This window comes from Rhagoletis pomonella, unplaced genomic scaffold (genome assembly GCF_013731165.1).
Source record: "Rhagoletis pomonella isolate Grant_MI unplaced genomic scaffold, Rhpom_1.0 Rhpom_scaffold_00014, whole genome shotgun sequence".
Lineage (NCBI taxonomy): Eukaryota > Metazoa > Arthropoda > Insecta > Diptera > Tephritidae > Rhagoletis > Rhagoletis pomonella.
This window is the reverse complement of record NW_023458568.1, coordinates 5,641,987-5,664,905: the sequence shown is the minus strand read 5'-3', so window position 1 is coordinate 5,664,905 and position 22,919 is coordinate 5,641,987. Positions and strand designations below refer to the sequence as shown.

General features: G+C 33.9%; 1 pseudogene; it reads left to right on the top strand.

Annotated features, from left to right (window-relative positions):
• Positions 1-13,011: 13,011 nt before the first annotated feature.
• On the top strand, positions 13,012-13,810 carry LOC118749124 (annotated as a pseudogene).
• The last annotated feature ends 9,109 nt before the right edge of the window (positions 13,811-22,919 follow it).

Below are 22,919 nucleotides of genomic sequence, written 5' to 3'. Positions count from 1 at the left end.
TTTTTAAACTTTATAAAGCTTCTAATAATAACCTCCATAAGGAAAATTATATGAGATATAGTAAAGATTTTAATGTGCTGGATAAATTCTTATATAAAGAATATATTTCTAGGTATGAAAATGAGCTGAAGGAAAACCCTAAAGCTTTCTGGAAATATATTCGTTCTAAGAAGGGTTGTTCTAATATTCCGGTTTGTATGACTTACTGCGGTGCATCTTTTGAATGCCTACTGGATTCTGTTAACCTGTTTGCTGATTTTTTCAAATCAAATTTTGTTTCAAGCAATACGGCTGGTAGTTTCTGTGCCGGTGTTGCTAAAACGGTCTGTTTTGGGTCCTTGTCAATCTCGGAAACTGACGTAATCAATGGTATTGCTGCCCTTAAAACCTCATTAAAATGCGATCCTGACGGACTCTCGTCATTTATATTGAAGAAATGCAGTATGTCTTTTTGCAAACCTCTGTATTATATTTTTAATTTCTCATTAGCCAGTGGTAAGTTTATTGACCGATGGAAAATAGCCTCTATCACTCCAATCTTTAAATCTGGCAACAAGAATAATGTAGCTAATTATAGACCGATCTCGAAACTCTCTAACTGCTCGAAACTTTTTGAGAAAGTAGTTAAAGAGAAGTTATTGTTTGCAATTAAAGGTTCCATAGATGAGTGTCAACATGGTTTTATTAGCGGTCGATCCACGGTTACGAAACTCGCTACTTTTTCACAATTTTGCGTTTCGTCATTTAAGACTGGCCAACAAGTAGATGTTATCTATACAGACTTTGCTAAGGCTTTCGATACTGTTACCCATAGTATACTATTGTACAAGCTCGAAAAAAATGGGTTTCCATTCTACCTTTTTATGCTGGATTAGATCTTATCTCAGCAACAGAATATCATTTGTGAAAATTGAGAACACTAAGTCTTATTCTTTCGTAGCCACATCTGGGGTTCCTCAGGGTAGTATTCTCGGACCAATTCTATTTCTTCTTTTTATTAATGATATAGGATCTTGTTTTAGGAACTCGAATTATCTGCTCTATGCAGATGACTTAAAGATTTTCAGAACCATAGCAAGCTTCTCAGATGTTGTCCTGCTACAGGACGATCTTAATAACTTAGCTAATTGGAGTATTATTAATAATTTACGCCTTAATATTAAAAAATGCTTCCATATGAAGCTTTCGAAAACCCTCAACATCCATATGTCTACTTATAAACTTTTTGATGACAACCTTTCTACTGTTAGTGAGTTTGTTGATCTTGGAGTAATGTTTGACTCAGACTTTACATTCTCAAATCACATAAGTTTTATTTTACCAAAGGCCTATTGTAACTTGGCTTTTTTGCGGCGATATGCCAAAGACTTCAAAGATCCATACACCAGGAAAACTTTATATGAAAGCTTAGTGCGCTCGAAATTAGAATATGCATCGATAATATGGAGCCCGATTTATGCTGTTCATTCTCAGAGAATTGAAAGAGTACAAAGAAGTTTTAGCAGATTTGCTCTTCAACCGCTTCGCTTCTCCGATCCATTACCATCTTATAGTGCCCGTTGTGCCCTCATAAGCATGAAGTCACTGGCGTCCAGGCGTTCTATTCAAACTCTGATGTTTATTTATGACCTAATCTGTGGTTTGGTTAACTGTCCGGAACTTTAGTTCTGTCCCGCGCAGAACTCTCCGCGCGCATTATCCGTTTAATGTCAAGATAATCCGAGCTAATTACTTTAATTTTGATCCCATCTCGAGGGCTCTCGCAGAATTTAATAAAATTTTTTGTAGTCTTGATCTGGATTTCGCACTTTCGAGGTCATGTTTTGGTTCTAAACTAGCTTCATATTATATTTAATAGCATACGCATGTATCTTTTTAGTCTGTAAGATTTGTTTTTCTAGTCTGTAAGTTTTGCATTGCTAGTCTGTAAGATTTATAAAAATCATAGACTTAATAAATTGAATTGAATTGAAATATATAAAAATCCCGTGTCCCGCTTAACCGATTTCAATGAAATTTTGTGGCTGTGTATTTTTGGTTCCAACTTAAAAGATAGGATAGTTGTGAACCCGAGAAAAATATTTTTTTTCGAAATTTGTTCTATGCTTCTCGCATCGTGCTTGTCTTAATTTATATAAATCCCGTGTCACTGTGTTCGTTTACGCTAATCTCCGAAACCGCTTAACCGATTAAAATGAAATTTTGTGGGTGTGGGTGTGTGAGAAAAAATATTTTTTTCATCGAAATTTTTTCTATGCTTCTCGCAACGTTCTTAAAAATCCCGTGTCGCTATGTTCATTTACGCTAACTACAAACTGTCCGAGAGTTTTCCAATGTTATTCGCGGCTACGCTTCATATTTATGTATGTTTATGTTGGGGAAAAATAGGTAGGATAGCAACAAAATAATGTGGTGTGTATTTATACATATAAACATGCGCATATCAACAGCAACAAAAAATTTACCGTTTGGACACCATCCAATGTTATCCATTCCCCTGGCTTATGTTTGAACCGTAACCAGAGATCGTTTTTTCAAACGTAGTGAACAATAATAACAATATTTTGTAAACTTCGTTATCAAATGAAACGTAAGAAACAATATGGGTCCTCACACCGAGCTCGGTATTCGGTATTCGGGAACTCGGTGTCCGGTAATTTTTTCTAATGTATTTTGTTTGTGTAAAATAATGTTACACAAACAAAATACATTGGAAAAAATTACCGAACACCGAGTTACTGAGTACCAAGCTTTGGTGTGAAGACCCATTATATCTACGATGCATGTAACCTGCCTATGTATGTGTGTGTAGCAGGACAACGTCTGCCCGCGCTTACCAGTATCATATAAAAATAATATTTTAGAAATTTTCAACTGCGAAATTAACAAATATAATATACAAAATTTTATTAAAATAAATCATTTACAGTTAAATTAAAAAGAAAATCTTTAAAATTACTTAACAAATTTAAAATTGTATTTTATGATAAAAATTATAATTCAACATGCACTAATGAAATAAAGCATCAAATTAGAACTAAACATGAAATGCCAATCTATTCCAGGTTGTATAGGTACCCGGAAGTACATAAAGCAGAAGTCGATAAGCAAATCAAGGTATTATTACAAGTATAGTTATAGATTATCGCAAATTAAGTGATATAACTATACCAAATATGGACGACATATTCGATAAGTTAGGAAAAAGTCAGTACTTCACCACTTTAGATTTGGCCAAAGGCTTCGACCAAGTAGAAATGCATCCTGACGATATCTCGAAAACGGCATTTTCAACATCTACTGGCCATTATGAATTTTAACGAATGCCATTTGGGCTGCGAAATTCGCCAGCTACGTTTCAACGAATGAATAACAATGTAATATTAGCTCAATCTGTTTAATATATATAGAAAGCGTGTTAATTCTTTCTCCTAGTATAGAAGAACATTTAGAATCCTTAGGTAAAATATTTAAACGATTTACTGAATCCAATTTAAAGGTGCAATTGGACAAGTGTACTTTTCTTAAAAGAGAGACAGAGTTTTTAAGGCAGAGTTACTCCTGACGGTATTAAGCCGAATCCTGATAAAGTTAAAACCATAGAAAACCTAGTACTACCTAAGAAACCAAAGGAGATAAAATCCTGTTTGGGGATCACAGATACTATAGACGTTTTATAAAAGATTACACTAGTTTACACGAAAAAAGTCCCTCTATAAAAAAGTGCTTTCTAGCACTTCGCTGGGGTCGCTGAAAACGAAAATGACACTCATTTATTTTTCTCAAGAAGCGTTTTTGCGATTTTTGCAAAAAACCTGTTTTTCGTGTCTTATTCCAGTTTTTCACCGAAATCTCCGAGAAAGTTAATGTTATGAAGCAATGATATACATTTTTAGAAAGGTACATACCTCTTCTTTACAGCAATATTATATCATTATTGGTAATCTACTGATTATTACTTCCACAGCAACCGTTCAAAGTTAAAAAAATTTTCATTTTTGAGCTCTTTTGGAAATGAATGAGGTTTATTGACTTTTTTTCATAAGATACAAATTTGTAATGCAGACTTGTATGATAAAAATTTGAAGAAAATTCTGTCACATACAATTTAAGCTAAATATTGCTTCGATCGAAGAAGAAATGTAGAAGTTGTGACGCATAATATAACTACAAGCAATCCGAGGTTTTTAATATTTTCACACTTCAGGTCGGAAATATGATTTTCTGTCAAACTTCTTCGTTTGTGTTCCATTCTGTCTTCTCGAAGTTGCATCCAACAATAGTCGCCCATCATGGTCTGATCCCAGAAACCTTCATACCGCTTTTCGTTAGTTGCAATGTCCTGGTGAAATCTTTCGCCTTGTTCGTCGCTCTCAGCTCCCAAATTCGGTGGAAAAAAGTCCAAATGACTATTGAGCAGGTGCAATTTCACCGACATTCGAGCACCTGTAATAAATAAAATATTTTGTAAATTTGTAGAATGGCCAATGGTAATGGAAGGTTTCTTATTACCTTTATGAAGTAAAACAGCTTTCACAATATCTTTGCTACCATCAATAAATAGACGCCATTCGTCCGAGTTATGATTTTCTCCAAATGCGGCAAAGAACGCGTTAACATTGTTGCAGTAGCGAAAGTCATCTGTTGTTGAGAAATATTGTTCGAATTGTTTGTTACTATTTCTGAAATAAGTTACTTTTGTCTCTGATTCCAAATACCCACGTTCTTGTTAGCGTGATGCGAGTAATTCAGATTTTTCTTTTGATAAATTCAAATCACGACACAGATCATTTAGGGCCAATTGATTCATCAGGTTCGGTTTCTGACTCGCTGATCCTGAATAAACGCTGGAATTTGAATCCGAAAATATAGTTCCTTGCGAACTAATTTCTTCTTCTTTCAGTGCTGGTGGTTCGCGTTTTGGGTACACAGAAGAATGTGGTGCAGTTGTTGTCACTGATGATACATTGGGATAAACAGCTTTGTACTTCTTTCCTCCTTGGATTTTGGTTAGGCAGAAGTAGCAATCCGTACCATGATCAATCGGGTTTCTCCATTCGCACGACTTTCCGAAAGATAAATACTTCTTTTTGCCTTTGCTGAATGCGCTTACTCGTACAAAACATGTGGCACATACAGAGTTTGGAGTCAAATGTTTATCCGGATTTTTGGCTTGAATTCCAAAATATTGTTCATAAGCAGTTAAAATGTTTGTGGTTAATTTTTTCCGAGCACTTTGTTTGAATATGTACAAACCACAAATAAAGCAAAACTTATCCGGTGAGTGATTGCACATTTTGGGCTTTTTCCTTAGAGCAAAAACGTCATTCTAAAATACGAGAGCAGACAAAAGGAACAACTGTCCAACAAAAGTACGAAACGAAATCCGATGACGTTTGTCAACTACCTAGCGGGGCAAAAAAATATAGCGGAAGTTCAATGTCGCTCAAGCAGAAACGCATTTTACCGACTGGAGATATTTCTGTTCCCCCGTACAACGTTTACAAAATACGTTATAACTTCAACATTTTTCGTCCGATTTAGACAATCTTTAGCTTGACTTGTTTGTTATAAAATTATTTTGAACTAAAAATTTCATGTATCGGACAAAAAATTTTGTAATCAACAGTAAAACGTCGATAAATTTCAATATTTTCCAAAAAATCTCAAAAAATTACCTTTTTTAACTTTGAACGACTGCTGTGGAAGTAATAATCACTAGATTACTAACGACGACATATTTCTGTAAAGAGGAGGTCTGTACCTTTCTAAAAATGTATAACATTGCTTCATAACATCAACTTCCTCGGAGATTTCGGTGAAAAACTGAAATAAGACACGAAAACCACTTTTTTTTGCGGAAATCGCGGAAACGCTTCTTGAGAAAAATAAATGAGTGTCATTTTCGTTTTCAGCGACCCCAAATTGTGCTAGGAAGCACTTTTTTATCGAGGTACTCGTTTGAAACTAAAAATTGGTAAATTAGTGTTATTCATGCGTTGCATACCACATGATTAAGTATTTAAAGCAAGGAATGAAAGTAAATATTAACGATAAGGATTACACAGCTGCTTTTGAGAAATTAAGAACTACCCAATACTTATACACCCTGATTTTAGTAAAACGTTTACACTTGTCACAGATGCAAGTAACTTTACTTTAGGTGCAGTTCTCATGCATACAATTAGAAAAACTCTAAAGATAGATGTCGCCTTGCCAGAAGAAGTTAAAAATATCCACTACATACGCTACAGGGGGAATGGACGACACGCCATTTCTTTAAATGATATTAATTGCTGCTATATGTATGTATGTACATATGTAGGCATATACTAAATGTGAGCAAACAACATTTTGCTTGCATAATCTTCTGTGCTCTTTCATTGCAAGTTGATTTATTTTAATATCTATTGCAAATTTTTTTAAAGCTAAGACTAAAAAGTAGAAAATAAATCAAATAAAAAAAAACTTTTTAATATACAACGCTTTTAAAAATGGACTAAAAAGTAGAAAATAATATTTCTCAGTCCCACAGAATTTGTTTTGATAACTTTTGATTTTGAAATTTTAGCAAGTCATTATAAACAATTAAGTAACAAATAAGTAAATTAAGTAAAAGTAACATATGTATGTATGCATGTGGGCATATGAATAACGACCGCTTAAAATCGATCTCAAATTTGTACTTTCGCTGTAGAATATTATGTAGTTTGACTATTGTCAATGAAATCGAATGCTTTGTACTGCATGCGCTAAACGTTTTTCGTTTTCAATGTCATTAATTGTTTATAATGACTTTTGCTAAAATTTCAAAATCAAAAGTTATCAAAACAAATTCTGTGGGACTGAGAAATATTATTTTCTACTTTTTAGTCCATTTATAAAAGCGTTGTATATTAAAAAGTTTTTTTTTTAATTTTATTTATTTTAAACTATAGTTAAATCGTTAATAGATAAGTTAACAGTCCTAACACTTTTACAGTATGTATGTACAAAAACGTAAGGAACACACAATACAAACATGTATATCATTACCTTAATATAGAAAGGCCATAACTCATATAGTCGCTGAAACGCAAAAAAGCCGTAACTGACTAAAATTGTTTATTGCTTGAAATAGTGTGAGGACTTATAATTCGATGAAATGCATCATAAACAATCAAAAAAGGAATTTTGGATTTTTACTTAGTTACGGCTTTTTGTATTTCAGCGACAATATGAGTTAGGGCCTTCGTATATTGAGGCAACGATATACATCAGTTTTTCTAAGTTTAAAAATTCATCTCTTAAATTAATGAAAAAAATAATGAGATCGAATTAAACATATACAACTTTTTCAGGCCAAGTATGAGTAAATTCTCCAAAGGGCTAGGGGAAATTTTAAATTTATGTGGCCAAAAAAGTATATGGTAGCTTAATCTAGCCACCAAAGGACTAAAACGGCAACACTGATGGCATGTCCAAGCCAACGGTGCCGCTGTATTTTCATTCGCTGCACTAAGCTCATACAACTCATCGTTCCATCGTCTGCGATACTCCCCGTCGCCAAGGCGAAGAGGCCTGTAAATCTTTCCTAAGATCTTTCTCTCGAATACTCCTAGAAACGCCTCATCGAATTTTGTCATTGTCTATGCTTCTGCGCCATAAACCAGCTCGGGCATGATGAGTGACTTATAGAGTTTGGTTTTTTGTTCGTCGAGAGAGAACTTTACTCTCGAATTGCCTACTCAGTCCAAAGTTGCACTTGTTGGCTCGAATGATTCTGCGTTGGATTTATATGCTGACATTTAGTCTGTTCCTTTGAACTTCGGACTAAAACCTGTGGAACTGTCAAACTACAATTTTACTCTCTCAAGTGAGAGTAAAGGGAGAGCACATGCAGAAGTGCACGGGACCGCAAAAAGCACTATTTCCTGTAAAAACGTCAGTCGGTTTGTTTACATGTCATTGGTGCAACACTGGTTTGGCTGAAATATCACTAAATAATTATTAAAATCTACACATATTCAGAAATCTCATTGTTTACTTCTATTTTTTAACAAATATAAGGTTCTTTGCTTTCACCGCTTTCTGTTTTTGTTTGCACATGTAAATCAGCTGATCGTTTGATACTTTTCATGAACTTACAGGAAAAAAAACTCCGGACTAAATCCTGTAACTTCTGACTAGGAACAGTTACTCAGTTACTCTCTCTCAAAAGTGTTCCCACTTACAGGTTTTATGTCAATAGGAACGACTTCCTGTAAGTTCTGACTAAATCCTGTAAACCGGACTGCTATTGGAACAGACTAATTATTATCGGTGTTAATGCTGGTTCCCAAGTAAATGAAATTCTCTACTTTCTCGAAATTACAACCGGCAACAGGGACCTGGGTGCCAAGGTGCGAATGCCCTGACTGTTTATTTGATGTTGTTGTCGTCCGTTATCCAACTTGAAAAAGGCAAAACAGACTTCGAGGTTTTTGTTACCGGTGATGTCGATGTTATCGCACATGCCAGAAATTACACGCGCTTTTAAAAATTGTTCCTGAGTGGTTCAGTTCTGCAGCTCTTATTATGTTAACACTTGCATCATGCGATCGTAAATGCCCTTCTGCTTTAGGTTTAGTTTGGGAATGTTTGTTTGCGCATATAATAGGAGTTGACAATAGTAATAATAATCATAATCATAATAATATTATCTATTGTTATTCAAAATTTCCTTACTCGCAATATACTTAGTAGGCTATGGCGACTCCAAACGAATTTGTTTATGGTTAAAATTTAACTATTTTATAATGTAAGTCCCCTTTCAGACACGTCAAGTCTTGCTTTCAAGTCTGCTCGTTCGTCGGCGAAGGAGGTGGGAAGAGAGGGGAAGAGTACAGATACCTCCGTACCGTCAATTCGTTTCAAGTTTTCTCGTCCTCTTTTGCTCTTTTCGTTGCTTCCCATTTAAAGATCCAAGGACTTGAATTCAATAAAACTTGGCGCGTGTGGATGCAAAGGGAAAACACAAAAGAGAATGCGATAAAAATGGCTTTCAAGACTTGACGTGTCTGAAAGGGGACTAGGTAGCGATGGGCACAATGTGCACATACGGTGAGGTAATTATGCCCGGGGGGGAAACAGAAAATTTTGCGCGAATTGCATCTGTATGTGCAGGCATGGGCAGAGAACGAGCACACGCTCAAAGAGATGCCCTGCAAAAATTTGAGGATCAGGTGGTCCACTGGGTCGTAGTTTTAAAGTATGAGCAAAAGGACCAGGATGCATACTAGTAACTTGTTATGCTGACCTGGACCACTTATAACGTAAAAAACTGATATATGTGTTGAACACCACCTCTTCGGTGCTGATCGTCAATATTATTCGGTTGCCAAATGTGCCATGGCCCAAAAGGAGTAGTTGTCTAGGTGGTCCCATGTTAGCAGTGGTGGACCAGAAGTGGTCCCATGTTATGCAGCGTTGGACCAGAGGTGGTCAGGCCCAATGACATCGCAATATTAATGTAACCATATTTTTTCCATATATTTGGACCATTTTGGTTACTAGTGTTGGTTACAAGGTAGTGTGGTCCTATACTAGTACTTAACCTAGACCCACTTTTTGCAGGATGTATACAAGCAAGAGCGTAACGCGACAGCATGTAAATTAATTAAATACACCAATACATTCTCACTTTTAGCTAACGTTTGTTTGTGGTAGTGCCCAAGTCTGTGTATGTGTGATCGGAACGAGAGAAGAAGTATATGTGAGTACTCACGAATGTGAGACCCCATGGCTGCCAACTTTCCTAAAAGCACCAAAACTTGGGACAAATCAAAACATCAAAAATTTGTTTTCAGTACAATTTAATATGCATCAATATGCACATACGTATGTACATTAGGGTGGTCCAAAAACAGTAAACTCGGAATTGTAATGCTCTCACCCCCTGGGATTGTTCTATATCGAAAAAAGTATACCCCTATTTTTTTATTTTGAAATCAAAAAATATTTAGAGGTCGCTCGAAGCGCTCAAAGTTTTCCATGTATTTTTATATGGGAAAAAACAACTTTTCGTAGAAATGGTATAGAATTCTTGAAAACCAATATTTTTCGATCGGAAAACTCTGGTTCTCTTCAGGAGACCTTCAGTAATAAGACCCAATTGTTTATTTAACCATTTTTTAATACTAACGATTTTTTATTGGTCCCCCCATTGAATTTTTCGGGGTTTTTGTGGGTTTTTGGCGGACCTATAAATTAAAGTTGCGATGAAAAAATGGTTAAATAAAATTTGAGTATTATTATTGGGAATCTGCTGCAGACAAATTGAGTTCTCTCATAGAAAAATATTGATTTTTAAGAATTCTATACCATTTCTACGAAAAGTGGTTTTTTCCCCATATAAAAATACATGGAAAACTTTGAGCGCTTTGAGCGACCTCTAAATATTTTTTGATTTCAAAATAAAAAAATAGGGGTATACTTTTTTTCGATATAGAACAATCCTAGGGGGTGAGAGCATAAAAATTCCGACTTTACTTTTCCACTTGTATTTTTGGACCACCCTAATGTATATACTTATGTGTATAAAGATTTTCGTATCCAGAATAAAATGCACTAAATATCAGGGACGTGAACCGGTTTTGAACCGAACCGGTTTTGAACCGGAAAACCGCTTTTTTCTATTAATTAACTGAACCATTAACCGAACCGAAATTGTCCAAAAATGTTTGAGCCGAACCGAAAACCGAACCACTTTCCATAAAGGTTTAAAGGTTCGTTTCAACCAAGTTTTAATAGATAAATGTACCCACTTTTTTTCTTTTTGTTAAACATGTTAATACCTACCATGTTTGTTTACCATGAGACAATATTAAATGTAAAGGCAACCCTTCTCATTTGACAGACACTTGACCCTTAACCTTGCGCGTTGTTACACTTGACACTTGACACTTAAACTTGCGCGTTATTTTTTATACCCGAGCGCACTTGTGCACAAGGGTATTATAACTTTGGTCACATAACGGTTGTTTGTAACAGGTAAAACGAATCGAGATAGATATAGACAAATGTATACATAAGTGATCAGAATGAAAAGAGAAATCGATAAAGCGGTGACTGTCTGTCCGTCCGGCGGTCCGTCTGTGCACACGATAACTCGAGTAAAAATTGAGATATCTTAACGAAACTTTGTACGTGCACTTCTTTCGGGCGTAGGACGGTTTTGAAAATGGGCAAAATCGGACAATAACCACGCCTATCTCCCATATAAAGGTTTATTCAAAATTGATGCTTGCGACAATCCTTTGCCAAGAAATACGTTTATGAAAAAATTTTCGAAAACGGGCGTGGCTCCGCCCACTTGTGATCACATATATGTACCTCGGTAACCGGTCTACCAATTTATACCAAACTCGGTATGGCTATTGTGCTTGCCACATAAAAGCAAATCGTTAAAAATTATTGAAATCAGACTAAAATTGAGGCCGCTTTTCATATAACGGTAAATTTCAGAAATGCTTGAAACTTCAATATTTCGAAATTTAAGGACGCTAAATACTCAAAATTGATACACCCCGGCTTACCATGTTTCGGTGGCTTTCGGAAAGGTGAAAATCATATATTTAATACTAGCGCCGGGTATTTAATGTTCGGCTCCGCCCGAACTTAGACTTTGTTACTTGTTTGTTTTTCGAACCGTTGAACCGAACCGAAACCCCGGTTCAAAGACTAAAAAAACCGCTTTGACGAAAAAATCCAAAAGTGCAAAAACGGTTCGAAACGCTGAACCGAACAGACAAATTTTTCATCCGGTTCACGTCCCTGCTAAATATGCACTAAATATGCACTGAACATGGCGGGGAAGGTATTCTAATAGTATTATATAGTTGTCGAATATTTTTAGGTATCTTCGGCTCAGCTAACATGAAAAAAGCTGTATGTATGCATATCTATATATTTTTGATGATTTGAAGATTTTAATTCGACATTCGTATGACCAATTTTTATACTTTATTTAATGCCACAAAATCCCAATACTAGTTATAAAACCATATAACGAAGTTCCAATTTTGTTTTTGTTAAAAAACTGATGGTTTTTTATAAACATATGATCTCTAATTTTATCCAATAAAGTTTAACTGCTAAATTATAAAAGAAACTTTTTTCATAGGAGTTTACAGAATTTAAATGATTTAGCAGGATTCTAGCGATTTTTGTTTATTAATCTGGCGGGACGACAGAAACAGAAATGGCAACACTGGTGGTGAGTACCGACTTGCTTGCGCGCATATTCTCTGTTTTGTAATTCACTTTTGCATTGTCAGCGTTCAGTTCTCAGTATATCTAGTAAAAAAACTGTGGTGAAGTGCTTTATGGGGGTAAAGTTTCCAGAGGTGAAATTTTACGTAGCGCACAATTTCTTACACGCGTGGTTGCTTTTCAGTACCAAAGAAAGAAACTTAAGAAACATTAAAAAAAAATATGCATATAGTGCATTAATTTTTGAAAGAAATACCATATACTGTATGTATTCTGATTAATATTATTAAAAAGTGTATTGTAACCACCGTTTAATGTTATATTTGATACAAATTAATTTTGCTACTCGGAACGCTCTGCGCATTGCCACTGACTATTATTTTTACTTAAAATTACATCCCTGGTCCTTGGTCTTTCTGTATTGCATCGTGGTGAATTCACATTTCTCAGAAATTTGACAACAAAACAAAGCGAAGGGAGTCTTTTATTTGCTATTTTTGCGATTTTTATTGTTTAATGTAAATTTTATGTATTTTTAGGATATGTTGAGGCAACAAAGAAGGCGCAGTTTGAAAATGAAATTATTAGTATGAAGTAGCAGCGCAGGCACATTTGGAAAATTATGCCGATAAGCAAGATGGAATTCGGGAAAGTAAGTGCCTGGTTGCAGCATATCTATGTATTAAAAAAGTATTTAATTAAATGAAATTGTGCTTAATAGAAATGTTATAAATCGAGTGGCGTTATTTAAGATGTGCTCCAAACATTTGGCGAATTTTTTTTAAGAAGCCCGAAGCAAAGGGCAAACAACCTTCCAGGAAGCTGCCTGCTGTCCCCGAGTCGTAGCTGAAGTTCAGCAAGAAGCAGGTCAGCAAACGTGCTACCCTGATCAAGCGTAAACTAAAACGCTCTGCTGTGATTGCACTCCGCAAACGTGAAAACTTGGTGCATGCTGAGAAATGTCTCCGTGATGGACGCCGTGAGAATAAGTTGCGCCGCCTGGCAAAGAAATGCGGCTCATTCTACGTGACTGCGGAAGGCAAATTGGCTTTTGTGATCTGTATCCGCGGTATTAACAAAGTTGCACCAAAAGTGCCACATTAACCACGGTTTGCTCATCAAATTTAACCGTTAATATGCTACGCATTGCCGAATCCTATATCACATGGGGTTATCCAAATCTTAAATCAGTTCGTGAATTGATCTACAAACCTAGAATTGTCAAGCACAACCATCAACGTGGCCCAATCTCTGACAACTTTGTGATCGAACGCAAATTGCACAAAGCGCACGATGTTAAGTGCGTTGATTATTTAGCGCACGAAATATTCACTGTTGGATCCCACTTCAGGAAAGCATCCAACTACCTGTGGCCATTCAAGCTCAACACCAACCGGTGGCTGGGGCAAGAGGGCTAATCACTACGTTGAGCTTGGTGATTTCGGTAACCGTGAAGATAAGATCAACAAACTGCATGCGCAATTTGGTTTAAAGAAATTTTTTGGTGTACAAAAAAAATATAATATATAATATATAAAAAAAATAAAATGTTTTTTTTTGTAACTTTCTGAAGGTTTAACCCGCAAATATGCCAAATGGAAGGCAGCTTATATTCACGATTCCTTGAATAATGTCGGAATTCCATTGCCGTTTGTAAAGGCCATTTCAAACGGCTCCATTCCACAAATTTAATTTGTTTTGGTTTTTCAGCTCATTAACGATGAAAAACAGCTTCTCATAAAAATACAATCGCCGTTCGGAGTCGGCGTAAAACTGTAGGTCCCTCCGCTTTGTGTGACAACATCAAGGCGCACGCCACAAATCGGAGGAGAAGCTCGGCCAAACACTAACATATGTGTAAGCGCCAATCTATTATTATTATTATTAACGATGCACCCAGGATTGCATTTACCGTCTATGAAAATATTTCATGAAGCGTTCCAAAATTAGCTCCGAGCAACTAAAAGTTGGTTAAGCTTAAGTGAAATAGTTTTTTATTAAAAAATTTATTCCTGATATATTAAAAAAAAAAAATCAGGTCAATATTAATGTATGAAATGAAGTAAATAAAAATCTAATGGACTGGCCATCTATCTTTACCTATCAATCTTTATCAACATTCTTAATTTATTTTCTATCTTTGTATGTTTTTATTTCTTATCGTATTCCTTAGTACTCTTGATCTTTATTGTTTAGGGATTATAATTATAATGTTAGTTTATTTATTTGTCCTTGTTTTTGTTCTTAAGTTTGCAAATGTATGTACGTATGCTTTTCTCTTTGTTTATATTTAAATCAGCAATTTGTTGTACTATAAAAGATTATATCTTATTGTACTAATTTAATAAATGAAATGAAATGAAATATATTTCCTGAATATTTTGTCATAGAGCCGTTATTAAATAAAGACATAACTGCGTCGGGCATTGGTCCTGACGTATATAGAATTAATGAATAAGAGAGAGATTATTATTTAAGCTCAACGTGGTAATTTAGGTATACTTACATATGTATGTATTTATCTGTTACTCGCCTGGCATATACTACAACTGCGAAAATAATGCCATTTATAATTTATTTAGATGCATATTTTAGCTAAATGTTATATCGCCGCCTAGATAAAAGCGTTGCATGTTACTTTCGGAAGGTTTCGGGAAATCACAATTGAAGTTTGGAGTGCAATTTCTCTGAAACTCGACTACATATTTTCTCCAAAGTGTCGGAGAATGATATGTACTAGTTCACGAAATTCTTAAATAATCTTATTTTTTAGTTTACGGTCAACCATTTATGAGTTTAATAAAATTTTGTCGTATACGCCAAATGTGATAACATTTTTTATATCTTTAACTAAAATCTGTCAAAATAACGCTTACGGAAATTTTCCATCCAAGCGACGATATTTGAATGTTACTGGCATAATTTCGAGCCTGTATGTAAAATTTCGGGGAAAATGTTAAGAAGTATATTCATATGCTGAAAAGATATTTTCGCAGACTCACAATTTATTTATAGTATATCATCAACCTTATTTCCAATTCTATGAATAAATCGCTCCCATAACCATGATAAAAAATAGGAAGGTAGAACCGTTGAGGGGAAGTTTTCAAATTCTTGACGTTTGCAAGCAATTTAATTTTAAAATTTTACACACAAACTCACACACACATTCTCATTTTCAATAGTTGTGTTTTTTTACAAATTAACTTGCCAGCAACTCTCCAGTAACTTTATTTCTAAGAATTCGCTCTCATAGAAAATATTTGCAAAAAAGTACGTGAACGCTTTTCCAGTAATAATTTGCAAGTTTCATGAACAGCTGATAAATTGGTTGTTTATTCGCAGCAAATTCCTAATAAAACAGTATATTTTGTATTTAAATTAGAGCTCTAGATACCCGGGTATCGAGCAATGCGAGTATCTCGATACTCGCTCGAAACTGGTTCATTGCTCAACTGCTCAAATGTTTGTTCAAAATTTTCGAGTTTTTGAACAATATCATAAACAAAAGAAAATTTGTAAATTGTATTTGTCAGCAGCTGCTTTCTAATTCATGTTAAATAAATTATATTATTAAATACCAATGTAACAATCTTTGCATTATATATCAATAATTTGAAAAATTTAAAAAGTTGCTACCAAAAATGTCAATATAATAAAAAAAAACATTGCTCAAATTACTCGAAAAAACTCGAATTGCTCGAGCTCATGCTCGAAAATTTTCGAGTAATGAGCATTGAACAAGTGTGCGAGTACTCGCTGCTCATATACCCGGGCTGTTTGAAAATGTGCGAACAAAATCGAGAGCTCTAATTTAAATAGGTTTATTTTGTGAATTTCAACAATAAAAACCCACAAACAGCTTCCTTATTAGTTTAAATTTCATCCAGCAACATGCGATCAGCTGTTTTTCGTACTGGCAAATTCTTACAAGTAAAAATTTATCCAGTAAAATCCAGTAAAAACTTCCAACTTCAACTGTCAATTTTCGCTCTCTCAATTTCCCCTACTTTGCAAGTTTTTCCGTACGAAAACGCCAAAACAATAAAATTCGTAAAAACTTTTACTGGATTTTACTGGAAATGAGTAAAAAAACGCAATTAATCTCAAACAACAACTTTGAACAATTCCTTTTTTTTACGCTCAATTTTATATTATTTTAAAATGTTGGCAAACTTCAAAAAAAAATCATGGCCGACGAATTGAGAGAACGGTTTTACCTTACTATGTTTTTATCATGCCCATAACTTAATTTGTGCAATCAATATATTTCACAATTAACTTAAATACTAAATTAAAAATATTTGTTCAACGACCTCGACACTAAAATAAAAAAAAAAAGTATTTATTAGAAAAATAATTATTCTTAATACATTTATATTTCAGCTAAACCTGAGATGTTCAATCGCACTGCAATATTTTTCTATCCATTTTTCCAGTGCTAAAATAATTTTTACCACATAAAATTGCTGAACAACACCCTTTTTGACGAAAAAGCGTTGCTTGCAACACTAGTCCTTTATGGGGACCAAATTTGGTGGAAAAAAGTTGCTAAGTTTGTTTACTGGATATACTGAGGTTCAGTTGGTCGCAAATTTTCAAAGGGAGGAGTTGTTCTTGCGCAGATAATTTTTCATTAGAAATTTGCTTGGAAAAAAAGAACAATCATGCGCAAAACAACCTTTTTATATGACGGTTTTCTACCGACTGAGCCTAGTAGCAGCGCTCGGCTCTCTTATTTACGAACACATGCGCAAGCAAGCACACGTTAACACGTTATTGTTCGCCAGTATGAATTAGCACATACTATTTTTTACATATGTATAATCAATTTAAACTTTATTGATTTATTAATAAAAAAAAAATTTAATTGGTCGGCATTTCATGATGTTGAATTATTTTTACTACAAATATAGTTAGAAATTGTTCCTCTATAAACAAAGAGGTGAATATAATAGCCTTTGGCAATATTCATTGCATAAAATGGGTTAATACACTTATACGGCTATTGCTTACCCTTTCGGTTTTAAATTTTTACCCCGCATCAGGCACCTGCTTGCCCGCGCTGCTGCGCGCGAGCTGTTCTGCCGCCCATCCCTAATGTAAGGGAATGGTGATAACAATTTTAAGTTTTCATTATTTCATTTCATGGGATGTTTTTATGTATTTGTTACGCTTTTTATAATTTTTTCATTTGTATCAGTAGTCCTTTATTAGTTTTTTTCAGTGCGTAATTTGTATACCAACTCTTTGTTGATAATGTGATCATTTCGTTTGATAAGATGTTGTAAACTCTCTCTTCATTTAAACTGTCCGGATTTGGTAAGTGAAAACATTAACAATAAATGTCCCTAGTAAAGCTTTCCCAGACGCTTTCCGTTTCGAACCAGTTATTTAATATTTTATTTAATTCAAATATTTTCAGTCTACTTTTACATATTGCATAATTATATTGAGGGTATTTCCAAATCAAGATTCCTCAAATACCTTTCGTTTTGAACCCATATTATAACATACCACTTATTTTATAAATTTAATAGAGTTCTATTTTCAAACAGGTGGAAAACCTCTTCAAGCATATTTTCGACTGTAAGTCTTCCTAAGACTCTTTAGTTCGATACATATATATATATTTAATCAATTTAACTGAGTTCAAATTTTCAAATAGGTGGCAAACCTCCTTAAAAATATTTCCAACAGTCATGTTTTTTAAACCTCTTTAATTTGATACCTTTATTGTAATAAGTCATTTATTTTATCAAGTAAATTGAGTTAAATATTCAAACAGGGGGCAACCCTCCTCCTACATATTTTCGGCTGCAAGCCTTCTTAAAAATCTGAAGTTTATTACCCACATTGCAATTTTTCAATTATTTTATCAATTCAACTGAGCTAAAGTTTTCAAATAGGTGACAGCCCTCCTCAAAATTATTTCCTACAGTCATATTTCTTAAGCCTCTTTAATTATAAATTAAACTTAGTTAGATATTCAAACAGGTGGTACCCCTCCTCAAACGTAGTTTCGGCTTTCTTAAAACTCGTTAGTTTGATACCCACATGGCAATATTTCATTTATTTTATCAAATTAATTGAGTTAAAACTTTCAAATAGGTGGCAACCCTCCTTAGAAACATTTCCAATAGTAATCTTTCTTAAACCTATTTAATTTGAAACGTACATTGCAATATTTAATTTATTTCATCAATTTAACTGAGTTAAAATTTTTAAATAGGTGGCAGCCCTCCCCCAAAATATTTCCAACAACCATCTTTCTTAAACTCCTTTATTTGATACCGATATTGTAATATGTCATTTATTTTATCAATTAAATTTAGTTAAATTTTCAAACAGGTGGCAACCCTCTTCAAAAATATTTTCGGCTCTAAGCCTTCTTAAAACTCTTTAGTGTACACCCACATGTAAATATTTTATTTACTTTATCAATTTAACTGAGTTAAAATTTTCAAATAGGTGGCAACCCTCCTCAAAAGTATATCCAGCAGTTATCTTTCTTAAACCTATTTAATTTTGTACCCACATTGCAACATTTCATTTATCTTATCAACATAATTGGGTTTAAACATTTTCAAATAGGTGGCAACCCTCAATTTTTTTGTGATATCATTGATCCTGGTATTATACCGAACAATACAAAATAAGAATTATTCAAATCGGTTCAGCCGTTCTCGAGTTTTGACGACCGTGACATACGAACACAACATTTTTATATATATAGAAGAAGACTAACTGTACCCTGCCACGCTTTGCTGTGGCATATTCCTGTTTTATGGATGATAAATTATTAACGAAACAAAGTATACGTTTCATATGTGTTTGGTTATGTAATAAGTCTGCATAGATATCAAGGATATCTGGTTTGCCGACACAGGAACACGCAACATCTGAGAAGCAATCCGCATCTAAATCTAAACCATATTTTTCCAAAGTTCGAGTTGGAGCATTATTGATTGTGATTTCGAATGTCAATCGAATTGGGAATTGCAATCTTTTAAATTGAAATGGTGTATCGGTTGGAATCATGGGAACTCTTCACCTTTGAAGGGCCACGTTAAAATCTTTACTTACACTACTTTCTTCATCAATTTCTTAAATGCGAGTCGCGTGCCGTTCCAAAGTTTTGGCTGATTAATATTCCGCAACATGATAATTGTCACACCTATTTTCAGTTTCAGTATGTGGGGTCTCTCTGGAAGATCAATCGAGTTCAAAAATTCCGTTGGATCGTCTTGGTGACACTTTTACCTGAAAATTTTTTGTTTATCAGGGAGCTCACCCCGCCAACTACTTTCCCCTAAAGTTTGGCACGTTACTTCTGGGACATCCTGTATATATAGATTTAGTAGGATTAGTAGGATATATTAGGGTGCCCATCGAAAATGCTTTTTCTGGAAATTTCATGACCATTCCCCCTAATTTTATTCGTTCTCATGAGAAATATTATTGCCTATTTTTATAGATTTTTTAATGGGCATTTAGGAGGCGCGACCTGTCGATTTAGGTCACAAAATATGATTTTGTAGATTTATGAGTTTTGAATGCCCATTTTTGATTCGATTTTAGCGAGGGCGCTATAAAGACACAGGTATACATTTTCGAAAGAAATATGTGTTGAGCCAAATCGGTTTATTGTAAATGCGGTTCTTACATTGGTATAAATACGGTATATGGGCAAATCTAAAAAACAAGTAACCTTGGTGTTGTTTAGCTTTATTTTCACTGTTGGAAACTATATCACGCTGGTTGCTTTTGGATATAATTCATTGACGTATACTTGAAGCCTAAAAAAAAATTTGGATCAATTTGCTGCACAACTTTTGAATTATAGGTGTTTAAATAAAAAAAAAAAAATGAAAACAAGTGAATTTTTTATGTAATTTTTAAGAGGTGAAAAATTAATTATGTCATAACTTTTGAAGCACACCATATACTGACTGGAAATTTTATGTGAAATTAGTACTTATGTGTACACTTCATATGTAGTAGGTAAGGAAAGTGTGCATTAAAAAATAACGAAATGGCAAGTATCTCAAAGTCTGTAATTCCACATTTCACAATGTTCAAAATTTTCGGTTTATCGCGTATAGTTTTTGAAGCATTTAAGTTTAAGAACTTTTTAAGTATGTATTGTATACTACAAACAATTACGAATAATTTGATACCTGAGTAAGAGCTGTGCTTTCAGAATAAACCAACTTTTAAAGATAAAATATTCTGCGATCTTGAGCGTAATTTCTATTCCAAAAACACTTTAATTAAAGGCACATTTGGAGAATACGTCGAAACGATCTAAATCTTTCTATAACTGCTAGTCCTTATAAAATTACATATACCTGTAAAATGCTTCAAAAAATGTGTCTCTAGAAGTGTGTAAAAACCCTGATTTACTAATTTTAATGATGTGGTATCAAAGCAACTTTTTTTCGACAAATGTTCTGATAGTGCTCTTACTTAATTGGAGCCTTCTAAATTCAATGACGTCCTCAGTTTTACCCTATTGGCTTCACTTTTAGAGATAGCGGTACTTGAAACTTTGCTTAAATTTTAACTATTTTATAAAAAAAGTCCCTGGGTTTTGAAGATATTTTACTAAATTTTTGCACATAACCGTTTTTTAATATTACCTTAACTATTCCATAAAATCATCGAAATCGGTTCACTAAAACATATAGCTCCCATACAACTGATTGATCAGAGACGTTGTTTTGCGTTATAACTCCTTCAATTAAACAGGTTAAAATTTATTATAGGTTCAATTTAACATATAGCACGCATACAATTTATTATTCAGATATGAAGTTACAGTTATTGCGCAAAAATACATATCTGAGTAATCAGTTGTATTGGAGCTATATGTTAATGTTAACCTATTTCGATAATTTTAAGGAATAATTAAGGTAATATTAAAAAAATGTTATGTGCAAAATTTTAGTAAAATAATCTCAAAACTGAGGGAGTTATTTATAAAAGAGTTAAAATTTAATCAAATTTTCAAGTACCGTTATCTCGAAAACCGGTGCCAATCTGGTAAAACAGGGCATGCCATTGAATTTAGTACATCCCAATTAAGTGAGTTCAACTTTCAAAATCTTTCTTCAAAGTTTACAACTTGAACAGCGTAATTTCAACCCAGCTTATTCTTTTGTTTTCTATTTCATGTTTATTCCTCGTTTAACTTTTGAAGCACTTGATGAACATGAATTACACTTATATTAATCGATTTATTAAGAGATTACGAATAAAAAGATATATAAAACATTGGTGTACTCACAAATTTAAAAATTAAATTTTTTTTTTGAAAGTGTACCTATTTTTTAGATTTTCCCATATACCTTCTTCCGAAAGATGTAAAATCCTATACCCGCCACTGGTGAATACATAAATGTAATATATATATATATATATGTTAGTAGAAACCAAGTAAGCAATATAGGAATTCACAGAGCTATTGCCTAAGCAAAACACCGCTGTTTGCACATTTTCGATGACATATTTATATGAAATTTGAACTACTCCCACTGACGCAATGGCCGGACCGTAAATGCACTTGACTTTGCAGTCAGCAATGCGACAATTTTTTCAGGAATTGTTAACGCAAAACGAAACTTTCAATCTTTCATTATCGAAGGCCGAAAACTCGTATTTTTACCTCGCTTTTATTAGCTTGGCATTGTATATATCAATTTTGATTAAATTTGATGAATTCCTTAGTCACACTGCTCAAAAAATCTGAAATTACGGTAAATAAACAATATAAATTCAAGGCCGTATTTAAGAAAAGTCGCCTATCTTCGACAATTTTTATGCGATTGCAATAAATGAGCTATTAGTTTATTTAAAAATAGATATAATTTTAGATAGTACTACATATTTTGAAATTGTGGAAATAAGCTATGGGTAAAATTTTAAAAATTAAGAGAAATACGGGCTTTTTTCATTTTACCTGATAAACAACCCCAACAAGCCAAGTCCAACAATAGATTATTATACACCATTTTAAAGGCCTATATATCCTCTTCTCAGATCATATCTTTGAAATCGAATCAAAAATAGTCATTAAAAAACTCATAAATCTACAAAATCGTACTTTCTGACCTAAATCGAAAGGTATCGACCTCTAAGGGCCGGTTGTTCAATGTCGGGTTTCGATAAAGCAGTCGTTGCATTTAACCGGAGCTTCTACCTCTGATTTGTGCTAATCAGACATTGAACAACCGCCCTAAATGACTTTTAAAAAATCTATGAAAATTTATTTTATGGCGTTATAACAATTACATATATTCAAAAAATTTTATTGAGCTTGGGGCCGTTTTTAATGAAAAATTATTGTGGAAAAGCAACAATAATTTTTGAAAAAATGGTAGAAGTAATAGCTTTTTCGGAAATCACCACATTTCCTCATCAGACTTCTTTCGGTGTAATTCGATCCACTCAGCCAGTTGCCTACGCACCGTGCTAAATTCGCCTTGTAAATTCTTGTTGCTTTTTTCCCCCTTTTTTATTTGTGAAGCCAACTACAATCAAGCGCAGCTATTCCGCTGCATTTCACACTTGATCATGTGATTGTAGTTTTTTCTTTGTTCAATGTTTAACTTTTTGGTGTACTCGTCCTTAAGTTATTTGTTTTTATTATTTTATGGCCTTATAACAATTATATTCAACAATTTTTA